At 44.0% G+C, this 20,224-nt stretch overlaps 1 protein-coding gene across 5 annotated transcripts in view; it reads right to left on the bottom strand.

Moving 5' to 3' along the window:
* Positions 1 to 20,224, bottom strand: part of TBX15 (T-box transcription factor 15) — a 124,710-nt gene that overhangs the window by 79,079 nt on the left and 25,407 nt on the right. Inside the window, exon 2 of one of the 5 annotated variants that reach the window (XM_077842665.1) lies at positions 3,773 to 3,865. The exons of the other annotated variants lie outside the window; for them this stretch is intronic. The gene's annotated coding sequence lies outside the window, so the exon portion shown is untranslated. The remainder of the gene's footprint in view (positions 1 to 3,772; positions 3,866 to 20,224) is intronic. 5 annotated transcript variants of the gene reach the window in all.

Genomic DNA, 20,224 nt, shown 5'->3' with positions numbered 1-20,224 from the left:
CTCACCCAAGTGCTGGCCCTCCCCTGGGAACATGGTCTAGAGCTGAACTCTGCTCCCACCACAACATCCTCACCTGTTGCCAGTGGCCCGCCCTCCTGCAGCAAAGCAGCCAAAGCCCCGTGGTTCCTGGCCGGTGTTCCGCCAATGTCTTGCCTTGTTAGGCAATGTTGAGGTGCTCACCAGCTCCCTGCCAATTCCACCTGGCCAGCCCTGCCTTGTCTGCTTTCCAATGGCCTGGTTCCAAAGAAGGAAAATATTAAACAGATGTCTCACCCCCCTCCCTGAGGGGGCAAAGATAAAGGCTGAATAGTAAGTGAGATGGCAAGTTGATAAAGGAGGGGTCGAAGACCGTGATTGGCGGCCCAGGGTTACTTATACTACTTAATAGGGAGTCTGGGAGAAGAGGCGTCCTACCAGTCATCAAAGAATATAATGTCTTCCGTTATACATGTACACATAATGGGACACTAAACACATGTTCTGGTAAGTTCCCTCAAGAGAGAAGGTAGGAATGAAGATGAAAGAGGAGGTAGAACGGAGGAAGGGAAGCTGAAGATTAAATGCCTACTCTGCACCAGGAGCTGTGCTAGGTGCTTCCCATATTCACTCACCGAGTCCTCCCACCACATGCTGAGCCGGGAAGGAATCACTCTGCCCCTCTGCCAGAAAGCTTTCAGGCGCATAAGAGCGTGTATTTATAGACATCTGCATGAGAGACCATCAGCCCTCCCTGCTGGAAGGCAGAAAGCTGTGGCCTGCCAGGTGTGCTTCTGCATCTGAACACGAAACGTACGAGGTGTCTCGGGCCGGTGCCTGGGAGATGATGGTCCTTGATATTTCCAGAACCTGACCTCTGTCAGCACTGCATGGGCTCCAGCCTCTGTAGCTGGAAAACACACACCATTGCTGCCAAGCTGGGCGGGGCCCTCCCCAGAGTTACTGCTGCGGCAGCACCTGTTTCGTTGCTATGTGTTTTACCCATCTCCTAAACTCACCCTGCCACGCTGAACGCTAGCAAAATACAGAGTTGTGCTCTGCAGAACCATGTCTGTCCTCCGCCGGGCTCCTAATCCATCACTCCCAAATAGGGGATGAACTCAGTTCAGGGTGTTCCGAGAGCTACCCGCAGACCAAGTGAGAAAGAGACAAGATCTGACTTCAAAACCAGAATAAGCACAAATATATGCAACGAATTCAACATATCCAAAAACACCCTGATTAAAAGTTGAGTTAGGAGCCAATTTCTCCTCCTTGTAGAAGAAACACCTGGAATATATTGCCTCGGGGTGGAACAGAGAGGCATGTTTCCGGTGGCTTCCCAGAGAGGAGAAATCCATGGAGGAGACCAGCTTTCTCTGCATCTCTCCTGCACTCCAAAAAAAAAAAAAAAAAAAAGACCTAGCAACTCCAAGATTATCAAGCCAACTGCAGCCCTGCAGGCCAGCTGAGGAGTCCCTGGAGCAAAACAAAACTTGGAGAGAGAAAGAAAAACAAAGAAGAGGAAGAGGGAAGGGAGAGCAAAGGAGGGGAACGTCTGGCGGGAGCTGGCGGGTTTGAGTGAGGTGGGATGGGGGACCCCTCCGCTATTTCTGCTTCTGCTTTTGGTGGCCTCTCCATCTTGCTGTGTTTATGGACCTGACATGACTTTCTGCCCAAGTACACTCCCTAGGCTTGCACTGGAAAACTTGCCACCTTCCCCACAGTTCAGGTTCCATCTGATTCATACCAGGAAGTTCTGGTTTCCGGAGCCCAATGCATTTTTACAACTGGATGGAAAAAAAACGATGCAAATCAGATGCCGAGAACATCTGTAGCTCCTCACTGCACTTGTGCACTTGCACCATCCCTCTTGCCACCAGCTAGCTCCCCCATCTAACCTTCCAGGTAACTGACTTGAGTGACCAGATTCAGTGACTGAAGTCCTCCACACTTTGGTGTCCACCAGCTGCCAGCTTCCCAGGACCCCCAAAAGAGGGAGCCAGTTCCCAAAAGCACCAAAATTTCCACAACAACACAGGGTGAGGCAGGAGCCCAAATAGCAGAATGAAGGAAAGGTCTGCGCGAATGTAGGCCAGGGCAGGAAGCACAGGGTTGTAATTTATGGGACATGACACAGCCTCCCAGGCAGGCTAGTGTGTGAGCCGACAGTTTCCCTCAGGATCAGGCCTTCGTGTTTCAAAGCTGAGCAGGCATGAGGAAACAGGGACAAGTCGTCACTCTGACTCAATCAAATGTTTGCTACTCATTGCTTGAAGTGGGGGAGGGACGGTTAGAACGGAGGTCTGGTCCACACAGCAGTGGCTCAAAGTGCAATTTAATCATCCTGGGCTTGATCCAACCTATCCTGTCAGTGTGAGGGAGGAACAATTTGTTACCGCTGCTGTCATGGGCACTGGGCAACCTTAGCCAGGGACCTGCAGGCAGCAGTCCCAGCAGAGGCTAAAGCAGAAGAAGGGGGGGGGTGGCAGCAGTATGGACCATGAGGGCAGCAGGAGAGAGATGTCTCCACAACGACAGGGGATTCATGCAAGATCTTCCTTCATCTAGGCCCTGCTGCTGGGACACCTGGGGGGAATCAAGAAACTACGAATGACCTCCGGCTCCCTCCCAGCCCAGGCGAGGTCAGCTGTCCCTGCTCTGTGCTCCCACAGACTCTGCACATACTCCGTGGGAGTACTCATCACCTGTGTTACATTGATCTGTGGACGCATCTGTCTTCTTGAGAGCAGGGCCTGTGTTCATCTGCTTTCTGCTTCCCAGCACCTAGGAGCCTGTCTGCCTAGGTTCATGCTTGAATGAATGAACTACCACTATGACCAGAGTGTGATTCTTTCTCTCTCTGCCTCCTGATGGGGGGCAAGGGGGGGGCGGGTACTGCTGTGCTGTAGAGAAGTCTCTACTTTTTGGGATTGGCAGCCATCTTTGTGAGAACTAGTTGGGATCAAGGCAGCCGTCTTTGCAAGGACAAAGGAGCATGACTCAGGGTTGGTTTGTCACTGCCCTGCAGACTTACCTGTCCCAACTAAACTCTGATCTCCCTGGGGTTGCCTGGGTGGCTCAGTGGTTGAGGATCTGCCTTCAATTCAGGGTGTGATCCCAGGGTCCTAGGATCCAGTCCCACATTGGGCTGCCTGTGGGGAGCCTGCTTCTCCCTCTGCCTGTGTCTCTGCCTCTGTGTGTGTGTCTCTCATGAATAAATAAAATCTTTAAAAATAAATAAATAAACTCTGGTCTCCCTGTTCCTTTCTTCCCCCATCCCACATGTTATCATCTTATTTGCTACCGTCACATGAATCTTCCTAAGGCACAATCCTGATGACCCACTGGCATTAACTGATCACTACCCATAGACAACTTTATGTAATTCATAAAACAAACCTTTACAGGTATGGAAATTGAAGCAAGAATTTAGGCAATCTGCCCATGTTTTCAGAGCCTGTGAAGGACACAGTCACAGCTGAAACCCAGTCTAAGCTCATCACTATGCTCCTCAAAATCCTGCATGGATTCCAAATACCTAGTTACTTATTCTTTGTGACTACATTTTAAACTGTTCCTTACTCATCTACCTGCTGTAAGTGTTCAAAAAATACTTGTTGAACTTGTTGAATAGTTGAATGGACTATTTTGTCTTAGGGCTTTTGTAAAAACAACTTGAAAAGCTAGTGTATGGGTCAAAGAAGCATAGCACAGGGATGGAATAAGCACCGAGGATCGCAACTGCTAACAGCCACTCTCTGGGGAAAGAGGGATAGTCATGCAGGAATCTTACCCTGAGTACCCCTCCAGGCTTTTCCAGGGGTCCCAATTCTTTCCTACTACAGGAAGGGATAAACACCCTTCATAGATTTCCTCTCACTCCCAACTGCAAGGAAAACAGTAACACTAATTAGTTGTAACAGGGTGTTCATTTCACACAGTTCTCAGCAGGTTGCCCTGCTGTTCTTTGAAATGGCCTGGAAACAGCCTTGATTTTAAACATCTGAAGATAATTGAACCAAAGTTGCACCCAGAAACCCTGAGTGACATGCCTTTTATTCTCTCCCTCACTAACAAGAAATGTTTGCTGCCATTTCTTATTTACTCAACACCTTGAAAGCCTCCGGCACTGACGACTTGCACCCCAGGATCCTAAAAGAGTAACTTAAAGTAATGATTGGTAGTCAATGGAGGAGCAGAGAAGCCTGAGAGATTAAACAAAACCCTACGCCTGTTTAAAGGGAAGAAGGAATTGCCCTATAGACCTATAAACTGAGGCTCTGTATCTGGAAAAAAAATTGGGAAGTCGGGGGGAAGAACTGAAGAGAACTCATGACAAGATCAATTTGCAAATATTTTTCAAAAACAGGGATATTAGAGAAAATGGAAACATTTTCTAATCTATTGTTGGCAAGTGGGTGAGAAAATAGGCGGTCGCACGCAGTGGGTGGAAGTGTAAATTGCACCTTTTGGGGAGGACAATTTGGGAACACCTATCAAAATGATAAACGCCGTAACTTCTATGCAGCTCTACTTCTAGAATTTATTCTATAAATGCCATCATTAGGGTGGTCCAAAATGACGATGGAGCTGTATTTATAGAAGCAAATAACTGAAAACAACCTAAAAATCCATTAGCATAGGTTCGATAAAACCTAGGCTAGACTTACACAATAGAATACTAGGTGTCAGGATCCCTGGGTGGCGCAGCGGTTTGGCGCCTGCCTTTGGCCCAGGGCGCGATCCTGGAGACTCGGGATCGAATCCCACGTCGGGCTCCCAGTGCATGGAGCCTGCTTCTCCCTCTGCCTATGTCTCTGCCTCTCTCTCTTTCTCTCTCTGTGACTATCATAAATAAATAAAAATTTAAAAAAAAAGAATACTAGGTGTCCTGTGAAACAGCAGGGAGGCGAACTCCTAGGTATGTCCATTCAATGCTCTCTAGTGTAACAGTTCAAAACTAAAGTCAAAAAAAAAAAAAAAACAAAACTAGTCATAAAGTCCAAAGTTATGTGCACTATGCCACAGTTAGTGTTTTAACTTTAAAGGCTTGCATATTTGCATATGTATGTACTTATACATAATGATTCAGACATATCATTTATATAGTGACTCGTTATACATCCTGTATATATCTGAAGTGATGAAAAAGCCACCGGTAACGGCAACAGATCCTGGGATCATTAACTAGAAGGCCAGGGATGGGAGATTACTTTTCACTTTATGCTTTTCAGTAATTACTTTTTGTGCTGTTGGAACTAATTTATATGTACACAAATTATCTGAGCAGGGTTTTTTAAATTATTTATAAGTAAAAGAGGAGAGTAACAACTGTCCCAGCCTATTAGAGAATAGAACTTTGTAGGTCACCATGATCAGACATGCTTTAAGGGGAAAAGGAGACTAGAACTCATCCTGTGATTTTGAGGCTTTGATTTCAATCTTTCAGCGAAAACCTACAAACACACTTGCCAAGTAGACAGTGATTCAACAGATATAGAGGTAACCAGAGGCCAATCACACTGACAGGCCCAAGGAAGTACCTGATGATCTCTGTCCTTCAGCAGGGATTTAGCAAATAGCGCAGAGCAGGTGCTCCTGGGCAGGAGGAGGAAACAAACAGTAGACATTTGGGGCCAGAAACACTGGCTCCTCAAAAAGAATGAAGGAGGGACGCCAGGGTGGCTCAGTGGTTGAGCCTTCGGCTCAGGGTATGATCCTGGGTCCTGGGATCTAGTCCCACATCGGACACCCCACAGGGAGCCTGCTTCTCCCTCTGCCTATGCCTCTGCCTCTCTCTGTGTCTCTCACGAATAAATAAATAAAATCTTTAAAAAAAAAAAAAAAGGAAACCATCCGTTTCACTACCACCTGCCGAAGGCACAGCCCTCAGCCAGACCCCTGCAGAACTAGAGGAAAACTCACTGCATACTTGGAGGTCCACACAGTGTAACACAGTATCCTGCCTGCCTCCAGCGCACGCTCTCATCTCCTTTTTTTTTTTAATTTTTTTTTATTTATGATAGTCACACAGAGAGAGAGAGAGAGGCAGAGACATAGGCAGAGGGAGAAGCAGGCTCCATTCCCCGGGAGCCCGACATGGGATTCGATCCTGGGTCTCCAGGATCGCGCCCTGGGCCAAAGGCAGGCACTAAACCACTGCGCCACCCAGGGTTCCCACGCTCTCATCTCCTACCCTACTGCCAGCATAAGAGAAGCACAGTGTGTGGAAGCTGGGGGTGGGATGAGGATGTTCGCAGGAAATCCACAGGTCTATCCTGGAGCTCTACTCACACCTGGCTATTTTTGATGCAACTTGTCTTCATTTGCTTTCCCATCCCTAAAATAAGAGGACAAGTGGCTCCATTCTGTGTGGTTTCGAGAGAATCAAAGGAGATTATCATGATTTTTCATACAAGGATGGACAATGCTTTGAGAAAATAAACTTCTATACAAATGTAAAATATTAGCAATATTGCACAAGTGATCTTTCTGGTGAAAAGTCGGCAATTTGACTACAATCGTAGAATAAGTTGGTTCAGTCAAAACAGTCAACACTAACAGAACCCAAAGCTATGATTCGTTAATTAACTGCCACGCACATAAAATAAGCGCTTCTTGCAAGGCAGGGGTGTTGTGAGGACTGCACATAGAGAAGCCAGACTCCTGACTCAGAAAATGCCAGGTCTAGTCAAGGAAAAATGTGAACAAATAATTGTATCCCCATATCATCACTACTGTGTTTTATTAGAGGTATAAATACAGTGCCACAGGAGAAAAAGCATTAAGCCTGTGGTATGGCATTGACTCCAAATACAGACAAACCCAAAAACCAAAGTATACACACTAATGACAACTGCTCACTACACTGCACACGTATTTGGTAAGGGATCTGAAAGATATTAGTAATACTTTTTGTAACAAAATATTAATCAACGTATTTCTTTAGTATCATTCTGATTGAGTTAAGGCTCTCATCAAACAATCACAAAACTAAAGAACCAAAAATGACCCTATCATGGGTGAATCATTTCAGATTTCAGTCATAGGAACACTGGGGAAAAATTAAAGAAATGGAGACACCTGGGTGGCTCAGTTGGTTAAGGGTCTGCCTTCAGTTCAGGTCATGATTTTGGGGTCCCGGGATCAAGCCTCATGCCTGACACCCTGCTCAGTGGGGAATCTACTTGTCCCTCTCCCTCTGGCCCTAGACACCCCCCACCCGTGGCTCATGCTCTCTCTAATTGTCTTTCTCTCAAATAAATAAAATCTTTTTTAAAAATCAAGGAAATAACCTGCAAGGAGCAGCATTATTAGGCAATATTTTAATCAAGATAACTTCAAATAACATGTTCACCACCAAGTTCAGATTTTTTGTTCTCCATGTGCCTGAAAAATATAGTTGTATTCCTCCCTCCAACTCGATATATCCCATGCATCAGTTAAGAGGAGACTGAGAAGTAGAAGATAAAACATGCCAAGCAGTTGCCTAGAGCCATTGAGACAAAAGGAAAGGTTAACCAAATGTTTCACTTCTAAACTTGTGTTTTATTCAACCTGGTGTTCCATTCAGGACTAAATATCATTCTATGAGTTGCAAATGTTGAGCAGAGCTCCCTGAATTAACCTGCATAAAATTAAATTTAATTCTAATTTAATTCCCTTCCAGAATGGTATTCTATTGCCAATATGAAAACCCTGAAGGAGTTTCATTTTCCATGACCTCTATAAAGCAGCAAGTTGTATTTGCCACAACCAGAAAAACATTCTGAGCCTTATTTGCCTAGGGAGCCTGTAATCAGATATGACTTACTGGCACACATTATTTCAATAGCCACTCGTCATTCCTATTAAAACAAAAAGTAATTTTCTGATGTTGTTACAATAACAGCTGTTCTCAGATATGACATTTATTTGGGTGCTGATAGAACAATAGTTTTAAAAATACAGGTTCCAGAGAATTCTTGTCATATGCAAACATACACTGTCCCTCGTCTCCTGTGAATTTCTAAGGAAAACACAGTGGTAGAGAAGAGTGGTTTCCAAACCTGATTGCCCATTAAAATCATCTGAGGACTTCTCTAAAACACAGACTTCGCCACCTCCTCCAGTTCAGATCTCCTAAGAGAAGTCAACCATGTTGGGGCCCCAGAATCTGTCCTAGAAAGGCACCCTTTAGATATATTAGGCAGTCAACCTAGTATAGACCATTGTTTGGTGCATGGCATCCTCTAAAAAAACAAACAAAAACAGGTGGGCAAATTAGGGGAGAAAAGTTGGCCCTGAGGGCTTACCAGTTTCTGAACAAATCAAGGAAATTTGAGTGTGGCTTGACTAAGATGATATCAAGGAATCAGTGTTGATCATGGTATGTGTGATGATGTGATTATATCTAAGTCAGCAGATGATCCTCTTTGGAGGTCTCCTCAAGTACTGAAATGCTTAGTGGTAAAATGCCAGAAAGCCTAAGGTTTGCTTTTTAAAATGCTCCAGCAGGGGCGCCTGGGTGGCTCAATCACTTTTTTTTTTTTTTTTCTTTTTTTTTTTTATTGGTGTTCAATTTACTAACATACAGAATAACACCCAGTGCCCGTCACCCATTCACTCCCACCCCCCGCCCTCCTCCCCTTCTACCACCCCTAGTTCGTTTCCCAGAGTTAGCAGTCTTTACGTTCTGTCTCCCTTTCTGATATTTCCCACACATTTCTTCTCCCTTCCCTTATTTTCCCTTTCACTATTATTTATATTCCCCAAATGAATGAGAACATATAATGTTTGTCCTTCTCCGACTGACTTACTTCACTCAGCATAATACCCTCCAGTTCCATCCACGTTGAAGCAAATGGTGGGTATTTGTCATTTCTAATGGCTGAGTAATATTCCATTGTATACATAAACCACATCTTCTTTATCCATTCATCTTTCGTTGGACACCGAGGCTCCTTCCACAGCACGGCCTGGAAGCTCGCACGGCCTGGAGGCTCAATCACTTTTAAGCAACTGCCTTTAGTTCTTTGATCCTGGGATCAAGCCCCAAGCCCCACGTTGGGCTTCTAACTCATCTGGGAGCCTACTTCTCCCTCTCCCTCTGCCCCTTCCCCTGCTTGTGATCTCGTGCATGTGTTCTCTCTCTCTCTCTCAAATAAATAAATTAAATTGTTCTTAAAAATATAAATAGGGGGCACCTGGGTGGCCCCTGGTTGAGCAGCTGCCTTGGCTCAGGGCATGATCCTGGGATGCCAGGATCCAGTCCCACATTGGGATCCCCAAAAAGAGCCTGCTTCTCCCTCTGCCTATGTCTCTGCCTCGCTCTGTGTGTCTCTCGTGAATAAATAAATAAGATCTTTTAAATAATAATAATAAATATATAAATATAAATAAATAAACAAATAAATAAGTAGATGAAATATTCCAGCAAGAAAGAAAAGAGATGGTGGGACAAGTACAGAAAGAATGGTGATAACACTGATGAAGGTGGAGGGAGGGCTCCCAGTATTTCCATGGTGAGAAAGTTTCCTAATAAAATGTTTAGTTGTCTGAAAGAGAACAATAATAGTAACCAGAGCCCGTTTCTGCCACTACCTTTGAAAGAGCTGGATGGCATGCTGCCTCCTCCCCTGGTTGCATGGAGAAGTAAGAGGGCAGAGAGGGCAGATCATGTACCTGGACCTCCAGTACCTGGAGGTACCTGATGTTTTTTCCTTATAAGAAGACTTTCCAAAACTTTGAAAAAAAAAATGAAGAAGAAGAAGACTTCCCATTCAATATTCTACCCTGAAAATGGAATTAGGGCCCTTTCCCTCACCATAACGTAAGCAATGTTTTTGAAATTGACCCTTGTATTTTGAATTTTTCTTTAAGAAATTCCCCCTTTTTTTAAATATTTATTTATTCATGAGAGACACAGAGAGAGAGCCAGAGACACAGGTAGAGGGAGAAGCAGGCTCCATGCAGGGAGCCCGACGTGGGACTCGATCCCAGTCTCCAGGATCACACCCTGGGCTGAAGGCAGCGCTAAACCGCTGAGCCACCAGGGCGATGGGGGAGGTGGGGGGAGCGATAGGGTAACTGGTGATGGGTATTAAGGAGGGCACCTGATGTGATGAGCACTGTATTATATGCAACTGATGAATTACTGCACTCCACATCTGAAACTAATGATGTTCTATATGTTGGCTAATTGAATTTAAATTCAAAAAGAAGAAGAAGGGGGTGCCTGCTTGGCTCAGTCAGTTAAGCGTCTGCCCTGGGCTCAGATCATGATCTCAGGGTCCTAGGGCTGAGCCCTGTGTTGGGCTCCTTGTTCACTGGGGAGCCTGCTTCTTCCTCTCCCTCTGCCGCTCCCACTACTTGTGTGCGCTCTCTCTCTCTCTCACTCTCTCTTTCTCTCTCAAATAAATAAATAAAATCTTCTTAAAAAAATGAAGAAGAAGAAGACTTCCCATTCAATATTCTACCCTGAAAATGGAATTAGGGCCCTTTCCCTCACCATAACGTAAGCAATGTTTTTGAAGTTGACCCTTGTATTTTGAATTTTTCTTTAAGAAATTCCCTGAAACAGGACACTTTCATTTTTAAGCAGTAATACACAGAATCTCTGAGTTTGGCAGTGCAAGAGGTGAAATCCAAGTCATTAACAGAATGAATCCATTTTTCAGACCCAACAAAAATACAAAATCTGCCACAGGAAGATATGACTTTTAGCAAATTTGATATATGAAAATTTGGCATTACTGAAGTGATAGGAATTTGCTTTCACTTTATCAAAGGATTTTTTTTCTTGTCCTGCATGGCATTTCACTCTAGAATACCTAAAAACAGCAAACAACTTTTGTATATTGAAAAGTAAGTTTATTATCCAATAATTCTATTACCTATTTGTCAAAAATTCATATAATTCAGAGTCAGGTATAGCAGCACCTTATTATAAGTCCCACTGATTAAAGTTAAGTAGAAATTTATTTACAGGGTTTATTCAGATATCAGAAGAATTGGTACTGATAATATTTTGCACTGATATGTAAATAGGCTGTTTTGTTGATGCTGCCACATGAGGAAGGAAATATCCAGAAGCTCTAAGCATAGGAATGAGTTTGAGGGACTGTTGGCTCTGGTTTGGGCTTCTGAAAAAGGGCATTGGTGCCACACTTCTCATCTAAAATGAACATGCAATGTAGATATCAGATACTGGTTTGCAATGAACAGAGTCCCTGAGCCAGGCACAGAGAGCTTCTCTGTCCAGAGCCCCGTCCAAAGATATCAGGCCTCAAACTCAAGCTTGATTACCAGGCACTTCAGGTTGTTTTTGTTTTTGTTTTCATTTTTAAAAATAAACATGGGTGAGATTAGAAAATCAATCTGGGGGGTTTCCCTAATACAGAATAGCATGGATATCATAACCACTGCATCACCTACCATGGACTATGGTTAAAGAGAAGCTTTGCATGTCACAAAAGGCAGCTGGCACAAGAGTCAGAGCATCTCTTTCCCCAGAGAATCTGTGCCAAGTTCTGGAACATCCTGGACAAATGTACTTACTCTCTGTAGTGCAACTCAAAGGAGAGGCCTCTCCCCTCCTCCTATTGCTCAAGATCCTATCATCCTCTCCTCTGCTCTACATCTTTGCGAAACAGAAAAAAAAGGAGCTCAATCCATGTGATTATTACAAGGGCCACAAGGCAGCGACCTTCTAAAGTTAGTATCTTTAGAAGATACTAACTCTAACTCTAGGTTCTTTAGAAGATACCTGCTCCTGATCTTCTAAACCATGAGAGACCTTAAGGGAAGTCTATCATTTTGTTAAGAATCAGGATGGCAATGAGTGAATAACAAACTTTTAGACCTCTTGTAGACAATCCATGCTCCAGAGGACACACTCCAACATCTGAAGAGCCCTGTTGTCTTTCAGAGGTATGCCAATAGGGTCCTTCATGACCCCCAAACAGATCTGAGTGAGTGGCCATGTGACCCATTCCCAAGTTTGGGAATTTTCTTTCTAAAGAGGATCCATAATAAGCACTACATTGGAATGGTGGGCTCCCAAAAGACACCAGGACATTGAACAATTCCTTTGAGTCTGTTGGCAATTAACATTTAGCAGCCCACAAATTCATCTTGAAGAAGTATCCTCATGATTTAGGATCAAAGATATTCAACCGGAGAAAGGCAGACTCAGAGTCATCCCACTTGTTTACATATAAAGTGCAGAGAAGCTCTCTTTTCCCACAACTGGGAGCTTCAGGTCGATTGACCTCCAGGTAATTCTGCCTCCACTTTGCTGTGTTCAGAATGTAATAATGGCTCAGAGCCATGATCCCAGAAAAACCCATGACATCGGTTGTTCCCAGTGATCAGCCGCCACTGTAGGGATGGTAGCTGAGAGCCTAAACAAAGGTAGGTTTGGAAAGCTCTTCCTCTAAAGTAGGTTCCAGCTACTCACAGTTGTATGGCACCTCACAAGGCACAAAGGATGAAGAGAAATATCAAACTGAGGCTGTTTTTCCCCTTGATGCTCTGAGTCAGACCCAGGACAGTCCTAAGGGTCTTATATGTAAATGACAGGTACCAAAAAGTACTTGGCACTTAACACTTAGAAAAGTCTTGATCCCTGACTTTTCTTTATGACTGTGCTGGTTCCAAAATGTGTTCTCACAGAACTCCCTCACCTTCCTCAAGCCCCTACCCTGCTCAAAACTTACCTTATGTTTCAGAGGATTTTCTCCTTTTTTTTCCTCCTGACAATTTGCCTTCTCCCATATCTTGGGGCAGAGCCCTGAGATGGGACCTCCTGTCAGCTCACTCAAGTATTTCTACTGCTCATGGGAAGGGACCGTCAGAAGAATTTCTGTCATTCTGTTTCAGCTAAATGTAACTCTATGCTGCCTTCTTGGGCAAACTCATGCAATCTGTCTTTCATTTGGGGATATTTTTGCACTTCAGTTTAGCACTGGGGATTTTCAGATGCCCTTTTATTCTATTTCTTTTTCTCTCATGCTGGGCAGGAAACAGAGGCTGCCATAGACATAAGGCCTGAAACAAATAAGGTAAGATGGGGCAGAGGTACTCCCACAAGCTAATAGTACTTCTATAGGCTAATGCCTCATCAGGAGGGAGCTTCCAAAATAGGCTCCATGCAGAAAGCATTCAGCAATCAGCTACAAAAATGCCTTGTTAATAGTACAATGAGGTATCCTCTCCTTCTTACTAAAATTCAGTGGTCTTATGTCCATTAGAGATAGAAAGACTCCAGAGTATAGAGACATCAATTGACACATCCAAGATCACACCTACAGGCAACTGGCAGACACCTCATGCTGGGTGTCTAGGACCATCTTGAAGCCAAATTATCTGCAAAGTGGCTGTAGCGGTTACAAAATCCATCACTAAAGTTTGACAGCTACTGATTCCATTTTACAAATGTTCAGGGAGAGCTAACAGGGATTCAGCAATGAGTAAGACACAGTGGTCCCCAGGGTTTTCCACTCTAGCCAATTTATAAAACAAATATGCTCTCCAAAAAGTTATCTTTCAAGGCAAAATATCTTAAATGTCATAAGAAAGGTACAAAGCATTAAGTTGTATAGGCTTCTACTTAACCCCTTCTTCAGTGACCAGTTTTAAAATGTAGAAAAACACAATCAAAAGCACTGTGCGTGTGTGTGTGTGTGTGTGTGTGTACATATGCGCAAAGATAGCCACAGAACAAAGAGAGATGGCCAAGACCATCTCCTTGGCTATAGGCATTAGTTGTTCAAGAGTCAAAAAGTATATGTCAATCTAACAGGACAGCAAAAATATAGCAGGCATATATCCCACCCAGGAAAGACTAAAGTCCTATTACTGGCCTGTTGGTATTCTATGAAGCCGAAAGAAGGACAGAAGCCTTGCCCAGAAATGGTCTAATCATATTACTTGGTGAAGACAAGCTCTCAAGAGGAGCTTGCTGATGATGGTAGCCAACAAGGAACCCCTGCATTTTTACCATCTTGGCTACTCCTTTGAGAGCCAAATATCATCTAGCTGAGACTCCTTTGTGACTATAAAACGACAGAAGTGCACTGGTACCATTTTGATAGGAAATCATAGAGACTCCTGAAAGTTTCCTTCATAGGACTCCTGAAAGACACCTAAAAAGTCTCCAGGGCAGACTTCAAGTGAAAAATAAAGCTGGTGGCACCCAAGAACTTCCTTCCATTAGCACAATACCCAAACCGTACGTGAGCTCTGCATGTTTGAATCTGTGCATCGTGTCAATTCACATTTGTATCAAATTGTCCTTTTTCATCAGGGAATATTTATGTCATGCTAGGTACTTAAGATGGATCTTGAAAGCAGGACAAATAAACTCTTTTAGGAACTTTAGGATAAAAGAAGGAAGAAAGTGTTTCAAACAGAAGGAGGAGCAGGTGCAACTGCATAGAGAATGATTAGAAAGCCTGCATACAAAGGAAACAAAAGCAGGATCTCAAAAAAGATATGTGCACTCCTATGTTCCCTGTAGCATTATTCACAATAGCCAAGCTATGGAAACAAGCGTCCATCAATGGGTGAGCAAATAAAGAAGATGTTACATACTGACAGAGTGGAGTATTACTCGGAGAAAGAAGGAAATCCTCCCATTTGCCACAGTATGGTTGGACTTGGAGCACATTATGCTGAGTGAAATAAGTCAGACAGAGAAAGGCAGAGATCCTGCATGATCTCACCTCTATGTAAAATCTAAAAAAGCTGGGCTCATAGAAACAGAGTAGAATGCTGGTTACCAAGGGCTGGGGGGTAGGGGAATCAGGGAGATGTCAGTCGAAGAATACAAAACTTGCAGTGAGACGGATAAATACTAGAGATTTAATGCAAAGCATTGTGATTATAATTGACAACACTGTATTACATACTTTAAAGTTGTTAAGAGACTACATCTTAAAATTTCCTCACCCCAAAAGGTGGTAATCATATTGCAATATATAAATGTATCGAATCAACACGCTGTATGCCATAAACTGATACAACACATGTCAGTTATGTGTCCACTTAAAAAAAAAAACGTCAGCCTGTGTGAAGGGATGTGTTATGAATGGGGCAGCAATGGAATCAACTAAGAAAGGTAGTTTGGGACGATCCTGTGTCTGACACTCACCAAAAGTTTTCATAAGAACACTGAAGAGCTTCTGAGTTTTCTCAATTTACTAAAAGTCTAATTATGATCAAAGGAGACAGATGCTAATATTGGGTACTTTCTATGTGCCTGGCATTGTGCTAAGTATTTTGCATTTGCTATCTCCCCTGAATTCTCACAGCAGCCCTGCAGCAGGCAGTGTTATCCTCATCTTCCATGTACTCAACTGAGGCAGAGTGAAGTCCCTTGCCCAAAGTCACATGGCTAGAATTATGTGCCCTGACGGGTCCACACCCCATGTTCTCCACCGTGTTCTGCTGCCTCCTTGATCCCAATCTATTGTCCTAGTCTCTCATACTAGCCAGTTCCTTCTGCCTCTAGGATTTGAAGGGCCATCTGCTTCCCAAACATTTCATACTGATCCCTAAGAAAAGTCATCTGATGAAATAACAGGATTGGTACTAAGCTGACAAGATGATGCCCCCCTTCAAAAAAAAAAAAAAAAAACTCCTCAAATTTTAGGAAACATACTGGATAAAAACCTCACAAAAGTTTACCTATACATATGCCCCAAAATTGCCCTTGCAATAAAGCCAGATCTGTCATTCTCAACACTCACCAGCAATGAGCCCCACAGCTGTGGAGGCCTAACAGTTTGGGCAGGAAAACAGACAGGCAAAGAAAAAGAAGAATGTAGTCAAGCCCCAAGGAAAAAAATGTTAACATCCGGAACCAATTCACCCACGCAGGCTGGGGGAACTGTTCCTCCCAGCTCTCCATAACACCCCTCGGCACCCCTGCCAGCCCTCCCCTACACACACGCACACACACACACACACACACACACACACACAAACACACGGTCGCCAGAACTTCATTCACTCTTTGCTCATTCCTACAGCCATCAGATGTGTCTGTAGGAAGAGCTTCCTGCAATACCTACCACCCAGTCAGAATATCACAGAGATGCCTTAAATCTCTGTGATGTCACAGTCTAATCTGGGTAATGCACAGTTGCACCAGATGGGATCTAACGTTCCCAGGATTAATGCTGGCCGTGCAACCAGGGCTCTGAATGCTGGAGGAAAAATGAAATGGCCAAGGCCTGGCTGGTTTCATATCTTACAGAATCTACCTTTGTAATTGAACAGATCCCTTGAGTGACATCCAGCAAACCATCCAAGATTACAGAATTCATCTCATCCTCTGCCACACTCCATATTTCAAGAGTCTGGCTCCACATGGGTTCCTTGGGAAAGGAAGTGGGCACAGAGATTCATATGCTTCTGTTGATGCAAGAGTATATTGAATCCTATGAATCGCTGCCTGCACAGAATGAGGTGGGCAGTAGGGAAAGGCAAAGCCTTAAAACAGAGATGGACTTTATTTCTCTTTTTAGTTTCTAGAAGCCACTTTTCTAACACGGGCACAACAAACAGGAATATGATAGACCTTACCATTACATAGCCAAGAAACACATTAATATACAGTCCACACACTGAAATCGGGGGTGTAGCTTTTCTCCAAATCCCTGTGAGAGACATCAGACTTCCTAAGAGAGGAATGTTACTTGGAGTGGAAGGGAAAGTGATGGAAAGACAGTGAACAGGTGGACCAGAAACCCTGAAGCCCATTACTCAGCAACCTGAAACTCACTGTTGGGCACACAACCATGTAGAACATGCTAGAAGAGTAAAGGAATACTTTGTAGAAGTATGTATAGGAATGAGAGATCTCTGCAAACAATCAATCCCATGCTAAACAAGGCTGCTCTAAATAGAGCTGTTATAAAATAAATGAATCGGAGCAGTCACTCAAAGGTTAAAGTTAAAGCCGAGACTCTGAGAGCTGGTGTTCTTGCTGTGGGTCCTCAAGGCGGTTACCTAATCCTGGGGCATTAAAAAGAAGCCACTGTGGAAATCAGAATCTCTTCCTTTGTAAATTCAATCCATGGCAAAGGGATTTCAGCTGTGATTGCTGAGTTTGAAAAAATCAGCAGTACTTAGAAATGCACAAATTGCTCGTCACTGCAACTGATACGTTTCTAAGCTGTTCCATTTTGAATCAATTACCAATAAGATTCCACCCATCCCGTTGTGAATGGAGAAGGGAATGGCTAAAACAGGGCAGTTACAGTCTCCCCTGAATTTCACTGCATGAGAGGATTTAGGATGAGCAGGTTTTAGATCAAATTCAGTATGTAGCCACCACGTTTCAGACACTGAGATTTCTGTGCATGAAGTCAAAGAGAAGTAAGTCAGGTTGGCATGGCTGCTCATGCCCTATTCCAAAGACCATGGCTCAGAAACTCCTCCCAGTATCACTGTCACACAGAGGCTTCCTCTAAGCCCAAATAGAGAAGGCACCTTAAGACAGAGACCCAGAGACTGTAAATGAGCTCTCTCTCATTTATGATTTAATTATTTCTGTTTGGGGGAACAGCACAGGTAGCAAGCACAAATTTCCATCTACAAAAGTTCAAAGTTCTCTCTAGAGTGCTGAAGAGCTATCTACAGGGGGAGGCAATCTGGTGCAGTGGTTAAGGACAGTGGCAAATTATTTAATCTCTTTGGGCCTCAATGCCTTCATCCATAAAATGGGGAAACAGGAGCACCTGGGTGGCTCAGTGGCTGACTGTCTGCCTTTGACTCAGGTTGTGATCCCAGGGTCCTCGGATCAAGTCCTGCATTGGGCTCCCCATGGGGAGCCTGCTTCTCCCTCTGCCTACGTCTCTGCATCTCTCTCTCTCTCTCTCTCTCTCTCATATGAATAAATAAATAAAATATTTTTTTAAAAAATGGGGAAACAATCACCTCCCTTCAAGGACTATTGGGTGAATGCAATAAGACACTGTGAATAAAATCATGAGCACTGGGTGGCTCAGTGGTTTCGTGCCGCCTTCAGCCCAGGGCCTGATCCTGGAGGCCCAGGATCAAGTCCCACGTCGGACTCCCTGCATGGAGCCTGCTTCTCCCTCTGCCTGTGTCTCTACCTCTCTGTGTGTGTGTCTCTCTCATGAATAAATAAATAAAATGTTTTTTAAAAAAAAAATCAAGAGCACAGTGCCTGATACAGAGTACGCCTCAACCCATCAGAGTTTTTATTGGTCAGCACCGGAAGCACTCTGAGAGAAGAGGATATCTGTAAGATTGGGGAAGGAAAGAAACAGCTGTCTTGAAGATAAAATGTGGTGCACAGATCTGTTGGGAAGACTGAAGCCTGAATGCCAGCCAGGGCAGAGCAGCTCCTCCTCCTCTGGATGGTCAGGAAGGGCCTGAGTGCTGCTGCTGAAGGGTGCTGGGCTACATGAAGGAGGCCTTTGGAGGGATCTTCTCTATGTTCCTCTTCCCCTGGGAATGCACTTTCCCCCTCTGTTACCAGGAACCAATACAAACAAAGTCTGGGGTGTAACTAGTTTTGAAAAAAAAAAAAAAAAAAAAGCAAATGATCAAATCCAGGCTTCTGTTTGTTGGAAGGAAGAAAAGTGCAAAATCGTGCAACCAGATGTAAGTTCTAACACAACGGCTGGGGCTTCTGCTGTTTCTTCTTCCAGAAAACAAAAAAAAAAAAAAAAAAAAAAGGCTTCCCAGTCTCCTCTTCCTGACAGTCAACTTACAGATTCTCCTTAAACCATTTTTGTAACTTACAAAGCAACACCTACAAATCCTTTTCTTCAGTTTCATTCTTTTTTTTTCTTTTATTTATGATTTATGATAGTCACACAGAGAGAGGGAGAGAGGCAGAGACATAGGCAGAGCGAGAAGCATGCCCCATGCTTCGGGAGCCCGACGTGGGATTCGATCCCAGGTCTCCAGGATTGCGCCCTGGGCCAAAGGCAGGCGCCAAACCACTGCGCCACCCAGGGATCCCTACTTTTCTTCAGTTTCAAATTAATGGATGCAACCAGTTCATTTTGCCCAAAAACCTTGGAGGCCATCAGAACACAGGCTTTACAAAAATGAATCTTCTTTATTTCTCATACGATAAAACCTGACCATTTGGGGATTTCTGAGCTCCAGGCAGGAATATCAGAAACTAACCAGAGAAACATGCTTGTGTTCTTTCACTTCCCGGCGTCCAGAAAGGCCCCTCTGTCCTCTGCCAGAGCCCAGTTCCCAGGGAGTTGGTAAAGCCGAGGCTCCCTGCCCCACCCTCCACCTACCCTCTCTTCCTACCACATGCCAGACAGCTGGTCCTCACCCTTGAAGCCTTCTCTCCCTCCCACAGATGCTTACTCCAAGGCTAGCTTTCTGTCTCAGCAGAACCCTGAATATCAACAGTCTGCAAAGTCCTATTTGACTTCCCTAGCCAGCCATTCATACTCAGATTCTCTACTCTGTTTCTAACCATGGGCTCTAGACCAAATGCTGATCACCCTCCAAGTCCCAAACATCCCACTGAAAGCAAAAGACTGAGGGAGCGGAATAGTGCCTGCTAGATTTATAGGTTGCGACAATTTATCATCAAGCAGGTCACTGAGGTGCATGATCACTATCAATTCAATTGATAGGAATAACGGACACTGCTAAATCCTTTGTTCCTCTATGCGTACTAATTTAATCCTCACAACCACCAACCTTTTTGATGAATGTTTATTATTACAATGTCATAGGTGCAGAAACAGGGGATGGGAGAGATTAAGGAACTTGCCCAAGGTCATGCAACTAGCAAGTTGGAACCAGGCAGGGCTCAGAAAAAAAAACCTGAGCTTTTTTTTTTTTTTTTTTTGGTATATTTTTTATTGGAGTTCAATTTGCCAACATATAGCATAACACCCAGTGCTCATCCCGCCAAGTGCCCCCCCTCAGTGCCCATCACCCAGTCACCCCATGCCCCCACCCACCTTCCTTTCCACTACCCCTTGTTCGTTTCACAGAGATGGGTGTCTCTCGTGTTCTGTCACTCTCACTGATATTTCCCACTCATTTCCTCTCCTTTCCCCTTTATTCCCTTTCACTATTTTTTATAGTCCCCAAATGAATGAGACCATATAATGTTTGTCCTTCTCCGATTGACTTACTTCACTGAACATAATACCCTCCAGTTCCATCCACGTTGAAGCAAATAGTGGGTATTTGTTGTTTCTAATGGCTGAGTAAGCTTTTAACCACTATACTGTATCATTCATTCATT

Source organism: Canis aureus, chromosome 12, assembly GCF_053574225.1.
Source record: "Canis aureus isolate CA01 chromosome 12, VMU_Caureus_v.1.0, whole genome shotgun sequence".
In the NCBI taxonomy this organism is placed as follows: domain Eukaryota; kingdom Metazoa; phylum Chordata; class Mammalia; order Carnivora; family Canidae; genus Canis; species Canis aureus.
Note: the sequence above shows the minus strand (reverse complement) of the source record. Positions and strands in the feature narration are given on the sequence as shown.